The following is a 10700-nucleotide window of genomic DNA, read 5'->3' as shown; positions in this document are numbered from 1 at the left end:
CAAAGACTGATGGAGATAAAAACTACTGATTTAAAGAGATAAGACATTGGCTAGATGGAAGAATGCCACAAGAGGTATCCATTGCATCTTCTCTAGTGCTGACCCTAAGCACCTGGGGMCATGGCTTAGTGGTGAACATGGCAGTGCTGATTTGATGATCTTAGAGGTCTTTCCCAGCCTTAATGACTCTGTGATTCCAAGTCCTGAGCCTGAAGCTGTAGAAGAGAATGGCAATAGCCTAAGAGTATATGAACCTTTAAAAGAGATTTGCCTTAAACACTGGGGGAGGAAACTAGATACAAGGTTTTTAAACCCACACAGATTATAGAATTATCCAGAGAAATCCCTGTTCTACAAGGGCTGTAGCTTTCCCATCTTGAATCTAGCGTCATGACTTGTGACTCTTTGTTTTCTGATAATTGGTTTTCAGAGAAGAGAGAGAACACAAACCTATGTATTCTGAAATGTATTTAAGCACAGGGTAAGCAGCTACCTCAATCTGGGACAGCCAGGTACATGAAGAGAAAAAAATCTGGTTGTAGMCACAAGGGATCTGGTACCATCAGAAGAACACCATCACTAACTTGAAACAGTAGTCCCCTTGGGTATTTCATTGGATCTTGTTTTTAATGGATTTCACTACCCAATGGTTTCAAAAATGCAAATCCATATTAATAAATTGTCTTCTTAATGCTTCTTCCATCCAGTCACTGAAAAACAAAGCACATTATTAAAATGAACCACACGAGTAAAAATGAAAATGGACTACAGGGTTCTGCTAAAAGTCAAAGCTGGGCTAAGCCCCCTACTTGGCAGAAATTCACTTTACTTACCAATTCTTTTATTTATAATTAAAGCAGCATCCTTATTACACCTTTTCTAAGCACAGCTGTAACTCAAGCCTCCAAGAATTACCTGGCTTTTCAAAAATCACTTCTTTCATTACTTGGCCTGGTTTTGTTGTTGCTGTTTTAAGAAATTCCTTCATGTAAAGTGGAAGAACTCTGAATTCAAAGAATAATTTCTAAGGGTCAAACTAATTGAAAGGAGAAGGAGAGACAATGTAACAGCCTCTGTATTCTAAATATGAAATACAGATTTTAACATGYTTTCCTCTAATTAAAGTTGTAGTACCATACAGAGATATCTAACATCTTCTTTATGAGTCCACRAACAAAATATTCTGCACCACCACCTTCCTAAGCAAGAATGCAAATACGTCTTTCTTCCTAAGGGACAGACATTTTACTGCAAGATGAGTAATCTCTGAAAAGCTGCCATTTTGTATTTCATCAAAATGGGAAGAGTAGCAATAGTACTTAAATTGCACATGCCCCACAGCAGTAACCACATTCTTTTGCAAAAACAAAAAGTTCAGTTGTGTTGTTGGTTTTTGTTTTTTGGGTTTTTTTTTTTTTAACAAAACAGCTGGGGATTTTAGCCAAACAACTGTGAATCTAAATCCAAGGTTCTGAATATACACCCCCATAAAGTCTGACTTAATCCCATAGAAATGGAGTTACCAAGTCCAGTTTAACTTTGTGCAGAGCACTATTGCAAGGCAGATGTAACATTTACACCCCACTGCAATCTCCAGTGTAGTAAAGCAACGTATACCCAATGCTATGAATAGCAAACAATTTCTGTAACACTGTAATCTTCAGTGTTAAGTCCTGATACTTCTCCACTTCTGGCACCTGCTTTGCCTCTGAGAAGTCCCCTTAGAGTATCACTGTACCCTTTTCACACCTTGCTCACCTTTCCCAAGAATACCAATGCTCCTATGCCCAAATTAACCCCTGAAGCTGCACCAAGAYGGAAGTAGCGGTTGTAATGGGGCACAGGAAAAGGTGCTAGGATTCTTGCAAGGGAGAGTGGCAGCTGCCTATGTCCTTTAAAATCACTTAGGATATGTCTGAGCACTTTCAAACTGTGCTTTTCCTTCTCTTCTGACAAGGGTAAGTAGAACAAAAAGCATTTAATATCATGAGATACACAAACCTGTTACTATTCCCTGCATACTGTCTTGCACTACTTGTCATATCAATATACCACAATTACTACTCACACTTAGTGCTACCATGACACTTGGCTTAGTAACGGCACTATGGAAACCCCAAAAAGTGTTTATCACTGTCACATGARGCAGAGCAGAGGCAGTACTCAGGTGCTACTCAGGCTCTCTTCAGGTTCTCTGAAAAAGAGGGGTTTCCCCCAAAGAAGATATATTTTCTACAGGAGGATGTTGTGGAAGACGTTGTAGTTCTAAAATTATTTCTGTAATTAGCATGAGAAGACAAGAGGGAAGTTTTACAATTCATTTACAAATCAGTCTACAAGTCTCCACCCCAGAATGAGTTCAGATTCCTCAATCCTACTGGCAGAGGCACAGCTCAAATCCTGTGCTCTCTTCCTTGGGAAATTGCTTCTGGAAGTTTGCTAGAGACAGCCTTTATATAGCACCACTCCTTTGCCAGTGGTAGCTACTCCTATCTGACATTCACAGTGAAGAACTAATCTAGTTTACAGATGTTTTTCTAGCATACACTTCCTCTACTTTTTACAAAGGCATGAAATCATGTGATCTCACTGCCAGGCTATGAATATGCAACACCATTTTACTTTTTCAATTTTGTATTTGCATGGCAGATCAATTCTGAATCACTTGCATTGGCTACTGGAAGTGAAAACATAGCTTAGGGCTAACAAGACAGCGTGAGTCAAGATTATTATCCCACTTTATCCCAAGGCAGACAGTCCAGTGCCAGTCCAAGGCCCAAACCTGCATGTTTGACACCTACATGTGCAAGACACAGGACCATCCATCATCCAGAAGCACACGTGTMATTTTTGACAAGACTGGGGCTAGCACCGTTACATTAAAAAGCTTGTCCCAGAGTTGCCCAGAGAAATGCCAAAGATGGTGACCACAGAGGTGTGTAATTGACAGATACTGTGGAGAACTAGAGACAAGTGSTGCTGCATGACAAAACCAAGGAATTATCTTTACCCAGCCTTGCCAAGATGCCTCAGCTCTGAGCTGAAAAGGATGAGCACATTCAGTTTTGGCTCTCTTCTGACAAGATTGACAATTASTGTCCACTGATTAGCATGCATATAATGAAATGTTTTTATACTGATGTCGAACTGCACATATATTCCTGTTACTTACAGGACTCTTTAAATACCTTAACTCTTTCTTAAAGAAGAGTTGAAAATAAATGAAGGAAACTATGGCGTTTATCATAGAAGTGCACTGTCAAACCTTCCAATCTATAAGTTTTTCCCCTGATAGAAAGTCAGGAAGGYGAAATTAATGAGCAACGGAATGGGTTAAGAACAAAATTTATATATTCATCCTGCATCCTGTTCACATTARCACCATAAGCAGGTTGAAGCATGACTGAAATATGCCTCCTTACACCATTCCCCTTTACACCCATTTACTCTCCTCCCACATATTATTCTTTCATCTCAGTTTACACGACAAACACAGATCATACCAGCACCAGATCCATGCCTTGTTTTCCAAAAGATATTACAAAATATGCAAAGAACAGCCAAGACAGTCCATTTGGGCATGTAAACCTGTGACATTAACACAAACACTCAAGAGTTCAACTCCCTAAAGGTTAATTTAATCATAAGCCTAAGTAGTTTTCTAAATTGGGGCCTATACCACTTCTTAAAAATCTCAGACATCCTAGGATCCTAAAACAAATTAGTATCTTTCACTTCAATTGATTTCATGCTGCTAAAAATTCCCTTCAACSACCAATGAACTAATGCATAAGGATGTGTGCTGCCATACCAACAAAAATGCACCACCATTTCCTTTTTAATGGCATATCAAATATTTTTCTTTGTGTAGACATCAAGATTTACAAGGAGCTTTCTTTAGTTACATTAATAGTAATAGTGCTAAAATCTTAAGAACTAAGTAGCATTATATTTAATTATCCTTCTATAATTACACTGATTAAATACAGYGTAAGGGACCATAAAGATAGATAAAACATTATGGCTAAAAAACTTCTCAAAAATGACCATAAAATTATTATTAAGCCTGAGGTGAGAAAATTAATATCACAAGCATGATTTTATAGGGTTTTTTTATATCGCTTCCTCTTCTTAGAGTATCTCATCTGCAGTGGAGGCAGAATTTCCTCCCAGCAGTAATGGAAATGAGAACTAACTATAAAAAACGTTGCAACTTGAAAGGGAGGTCAGTTTAGACTTCCATACCAAGGGAGAGTATTTGTGCGCTTGATGCTTCAGGCAGATGCAAAAAAAAAACGTATTAAAACACCTTTGAGCTCCAAGCACACTGGCTTACACTTGGGTAATATTTGTTTTCCTCATTTTCTTTTCCTTTCTCATCTTTTACAAATACTCTATATGTGCAACAATCAGCACAATGTAGCAGTCACATCTATTTTCTGAGTAATGATCCAAAAAGAGAGATCCAAGGATTTTTATACTGGATGACAAATACTATTATAAGGATTAAAGAATCCCAAGAAAAATTCTGACCAAGAACTGATATTAAGGCACAGAGCTAATACTCKGAATCTGCAATGATTTCAAAAACAGAAAAGACCAGATTATAAAGTTCAGATTGAGCACAAGAAAAATAAAACATATTTTTCTGACCTGTGTAGGGAATAAATCATTTCAAGTAATAATTTTCCTGATTCTTTGAATTATATGTTTAATTAATTTTATTACACATAATTACCAAAATGTATCATAATTATCTGACACATTTCAAGAAATATGGTCTCATTTTACTTAATTATATGATTAATTAACTATGGTAAGTAATTGCTAAACTTCAACAAAATTACATTTCTCCTTTTCTTTCAAAATTCAGAAATCATCCTCAAGTGCTCCTGCCTGCAACTGCTTCCACGAACAGCTCTGTGGTCATCAAGCACAGATTTGTTCTGYGGGAATGAAGTGCACAACCTCCTGTTTCTATTCTCTTTTGCTGTGTTATAGTCACTGACTTGTTCTCAGTTCTTAAAAATAGCTACAAATAATTTTTCCACAACGGTTGGCTTTGATACCGACAYGCCTGGTTGTCTTAAGAACCATCACACTCCCTGAAAGTTTACTGTTACACTGCCCAGCCCTGCCTTGGTTCTGATGCCTGCAGTGCATCRAGAAGATGCCCCAAAAATACAGGACTGGTGCAGCCCTCGACCTGGATCTCAGGTGAAAAGCAGGAACAGCCACATGTCTCTCTCTCCCATGAACGTGGGCTGGCAGAAAGCATCCATTAGAGGCCTTAGAGCAGGAATGTATTGAAGACAAGCTGCAGTCTCTCAGATTTATGCCAGGGGCCAAAGCTGTCACAGGATGCGTCACAAAAYGGGCACATCAACACCTCCGCTGTGCATCACCACTCCTGTGGCTGCCCTGAGCTGCCAGCCATGGCATGAGCCAGGGTGCAAMATTCAGGATGTGCCCATAAAGAGTTCACACCTGCATTACAGAGAATAATTACTAAATCTTATTAATCCAAAATTAAAATCTTGATGAAAAAGGAGCAGCAGCGTATACTGTATCATGGCCCCTGGTAGATATAAATACATATTTTGAGAGTCATACATCCCAACCAAAACTAGCCAATCAAGAACAACACAGAAGGAATTTTTTGTAATTCAAGAGATAGCTAACAACATTCCAAGGATAGGTAATTTGTAACACTAAAAAGGGCCTTAACTTGTGATATTTTAATATAAATTGATTGCCTGTATTTCTGAATGTGTTAGGATAATTATTTTACAAAATCATTCCATCTCAATTGAAAATGCTTTAGCACATCCAGACCTCAATCAACAAAATGTATTCCTGCATTTTGAAGAAAGTGGCAAGTCAGTAACTAGACAAGGCTTTCCTACCTTTCACTAGTTTTATGCCACTATTTAATACCTGGCACACAATCTCTGGATTTGAGCTGCATGCTAGACATTTCTAATCCAACTAGCGCCGCCAAGAATTGAAGCAAAAACTGTCTAATGCAGCAGGATCTTATTATAAGTCAGTCCCAAATGACACCGAAAAAAAACCAATTTTTTTTTTTTTACTTCAATCTCAATTTTCCCCTATATAACAAACTTTGATTCCTTTAGAAACTGATGAGGTGCCTTTTCTGCAGGCCACGCTGTAGCCGACTAGTGAGCAAAACAGGGAAATGTGTCCAAGAAGCTGAAGTGCCCCGCTGGCTGTGGAGAAAAACTGAAACCAAGGGCTGTCCAATGCTTTGCCAGGTCAGTCACAAAGATTGTTCTGTGTTTATTATCTCCATGAGTAAAACTGCCTATCAGCATTTCACTTGGCATCCAACACAATTAGTTTTTATACATTCTTAGAAGTAAGGACACATTTCCCAGCTTCCTTGACAGATAATTTTCCCTAAGGTTCTGAACAAAACGTAGGGAAAAAAATACTTTGATGATAAAGGATAAATTATGGAAGCCAATATCACTGTCAAGCTTATACCAGCCATGGCTAAATATCAAAAAACTGGAAAACAATCAWCTTCACCACAGACAAAGCACAGAAATAGAGAGATATTGTTTACACAGCATATATGTCAGAGTTCTTCATTTATCGTCAAACTGGACCAGGCTCTCACATCCATGGACACTCATCCTCTCCCATACCCAGAACRCCCTACTCTCATGCCCAAGTAATAGGGCACATTTTTTTTCCTATTCCTCCTCCTTCAGAAGTATCAAATTCCAAAAAGCCATCACGCACAGCCCTCTGGAGACAGTTTCATATTGCAAAAGCGATCTCTTCTTCCAAAATTCAGAGATTGCAGAAGTGATTTAGAACTATGTCTGCCTTGCCAAATGTGTGCTGTGGATCTTGAACAGCTCAAAAGCTCTTGGGAAGGTGGAATGATTAACAGGTAACACCTTGGCCATTGTAATATAATTGTTTCTCGAATGCAGAATTCTTTCTCACTGCAGCATATCTGAATTAGTAGTAAACATCACAAACCTCTTCTTACAGATCTCCTCATTCTGCCTGTAWAGTGAAAACCAAACTCCTTATCAGGAACCTTTTGTTGTTTGTATTAATTGGAAGTCTAATGGCTATACTGCTCTTTGAGAATGTGAGAGATCTTAGGCATATGTGATCATACTGAATGTCAATATACTAAAGGGTATCAGCCTGGGAAAAAGGGGGACCCAATAATGGAGAAGGGGGAGGCTGTATTCATTTATACATTACAGAGCTCAGCTCAATCATGTATTCTCTAGTTACACTGCTTCTAAATCTTATTTACAAGGTTGGACTGCAGAGTCTGCAGTCAAGTTTGTCACAGCACTGCTCCTATTTTAATGCCTATTCTTTTCTTAGTACGTTWACAACACTGTTGGATTTACTTCTGTTCTGTTTGGAATCGTCATTCTTGGTATTTTGTTTCAATATCTAGACACATGTTCTGTCAGGCAGCCTTTTCTGATAAACATATTGTAAAATATCACACATTTGAAAATAAGCACACAAAAATAAGAGGGAGTAGTGAAGGCATGATTATACCCGAGTTCACACCAACATTCACACACAGCATCATGATCTTCAGCAGAGCAAGAACTACAAACACATCCACCAATTTCCCTTGTACCCAAAGATCCCACACCATCTTTTCCCAAAAGGGGAAAGGCCTCTCCTGGATTCCAGGACTTCTTTTTCTAAGAGCCATTGTCAACAAAGATAACAGATGCTGGTAGACTGACCCTCTGCCCGGCTGAGGAGATAGCTCAGAGTGTGTCCCTTCCCTACCAATCAACTCCATCCAGCCTACCCAGTGGGTGTGCCAAAGTGAGGGAAAAACACTTGCCTTCAGTAGTAATTTCCCTCTTTTCATTCTGGGTCATTCACCAGATTTCTGGATGACTGGTAGCTTGGGAAATCCTCATCAAAGGGCTACAGTCCCTGTATAGAGCAGCCCTACATGACAACAAATCAGCCCTATCTCAGACAGGACAGAAAGTCATACCACTATTGCTAAGCCCAGCACATCAGACTGCACAAGCACCTGCAAATCAGACACGACAGCACAACTGCTAMAGGGTGCACCTGACAATCACATCAGGCTTGCCAAAACTGGAAGGTCCACCTAAAACCCACCTTGGAACAACCATTTGCATTTGGGACTGACAAAGAGTGAAAAATACATGCCGCTCCATGAGGTTTCAGCCTCTCTGTTCTGGTATTAGATCCCCTTATGATCTAATGGTTATTAGACCACATCAGCACAGCAGCAAACATAAAGGTCAAATCAGTATTTCTCTCCAAATTTAATGGACTTTCTGGACTTCTACTTTTGCCTTCTCACATCCTCTAAAACTAGAGAACTTATTCCTATTTTTATGTTCATTAAGATAAGGGTTTGTGCCTAAATTTATTACAGAGGGTTCTTGATTTCAGTATTTTTTATGTTATTTTTCAGTGGAGGTTGTTGGTTAGGGGGGTGRAATTTTTGTTTGGGTGTTTTGTTGGTGTTCTTTTTAAGAATCCTTTCTTCAACTACTGCACTGTCRTGGTTTGAACTTGACCGAAAGCCAAAAGCACTGCACCCACAACGTTCCCTTCCCCCCTACCRGAGAGGCAGAAGGGAGAGCAAAAGCCCAATTAACACTAACATTTATGGCTTTTAGATAACATAACATAATTGAGAGAAAGATACATAKATGCTCCAGAAAATGCTCCAGACAGGCTGAATAACTTAAGTTGCAAAATAGGTTTATTACTAAAAACTACTAAGAATGCTACTGCACTGGGGAGGGGAACAAAGATAAGGAAAAATTTACAAGGAGAAGAAAATAAAAAAMCAGACATTTTAAGACACCTGTTATTCTTTCTGGGAACCTGGCTCTCTCACCCAAGTCATCCTTCTCCACCCCCCATGCCTTCCCGCACACAAAGTGGGACAGGAATGAAAGTCTAACATAGATCAAACTACTCATTACGGTTGTTGTCCAGCATCATAGGAGAAGGGTTCTTACAGCACCAAGCTGTGGAAGGTCTTTTCCCAAGAAATAGTCAGTGTATAACTGCTAATGGCAAGGGACTCTTTTCTTTACCTCATGGGAGAAAGGAAAAAAGTTCTCCAAGGCCGACTGCATTATTTTGGCAGTGTAAGGCCACTCTCTCAAATCCCCTGGCAGAACGCAGCTCCTTCAAGCACCCACTTGCTTCAGACGTGGGGCAGGGGCACCTCTTCCCCCTTTTTGGCTCCTGATCAGTCCAGTCCTCAAAGGCCAGGTTTTTTTCCTCAGAGCAAGGTCACTGTCCTTTTCTATGCAGGTCTCCCACTGAAGAAATAGTCCTTTTGAGAACAACTTGTTTTCTCCATGTTTGAGCACCACAGCACAGTACCTGTGTTCTTCTTATTGTGATCTTGGGTCTCCATTTTTTTCTKTCATCTCTTCACCCTCCTGCTCTGTTTTTCCCCAGTGCATGATGCTAACAACTTAAAAACTACATGGCGGCCACCCCTATCTTGTTTTGAATTCTTCTTAAGTACAAGACCATACATCATCACAGAAGTGTAATCAGCCTGTGCAATTGGCCCAGACCTGACCAGCAGCCTGTCCATCAACCTCAGAGTCATAATGGATTGGCTCTAAAACACAGGGGGYAGGGCTCCTTTTGCTGGAGAAGAAGGAGAAAGCTTCTAGAACTTCCTCMCAGGAGCCATCTTTGTGGTTTCTTGGTCCCATCCCCCCACCACCAAAAATTGGACCAAGTAAAACCAGGACTTGCACAACTTTGGGGCATCTAATTCTCTTTACTAAAATAATCACTTGACATAAATATTTCAAAGCATATTGAGATAAATGTATGTTTCATTACAGTTAGATCAAACGTAACTTCTCTAGAAGTATTTCTGACACAAAATGAACCTTTGTGATTAATGTTAACAAGATATTTCATATARTAATAAGGTGCCATAATGGTTTCAATGTTATTTTAAAGTGTTACTAAACAGTCAATTGCTCTGAAAACACAGTTAGGTCTTGCAGTAGAATTTAGATTTAAATACACACTTTTTATAACACTTAACATATTGCACTATATGAATCACAGTAAATAAGCCCAATGGGAATGTTTACTGAGACACAAAGAAAGACGATCTGCATAAGGAACTAGTTTATCATAAACAATACAAATATTTACTCTATTATTTAATGTGTGCCCAGCATGCCTATCCTTAATGCAGCATTAGCTGACATCAGGCATATGCCATATGCGCAAATAATTAATTCAAATTATGTTTTCTTCCAGTGTGTTGTCTCAGAAATGAGCTGAATTAATGCAAAGATATATTGAACAACAAATACTGAGATGATCTCCGTATGTAACAATGCAGCCATGTYTGTCTTTATGAGCACACAGTTTTTAATACTTCACCCTGATTGTTATTCYGAGCCAAGGGCTGATGGTATGTGAAATACTCCTGAAGTGTTCCTCATATAATCACCAAGATGACTAATGCAGTGATTTTGAAAACTGACTTGGTTAAACATTTTTTCATCAAACAAGGCTTCAAAGAGCAAAGTCTTCAGAACACCCATCTTCTTTAAACCAAAAACAACCCTCAAGAATAARCATCCAGTAGGTTGTCTACAGCAGTTTTCCACAGTGCAGGGACAGCTCAGCTGTCCACATACACT

This window comes from Malurus melanocephalus, unplaced genomic scaffold (assembly GCF_030028575.1).
Source record: "Malurus melanocephalus ecotype Western Australia unplaced genomic scaffold, MMel_1.1 scaffold_47, whole genome shotgun sequence".
NCBI classification, from domain to species: domain Eukaryota; kingdom Metazoa; phylum Chordata; class Aves; order Passeriformes; family Maluridae; genus Malurus; species Malurus melanocephalus.
Note: the sequence above shows the minus strand (reverse complement) of the source record.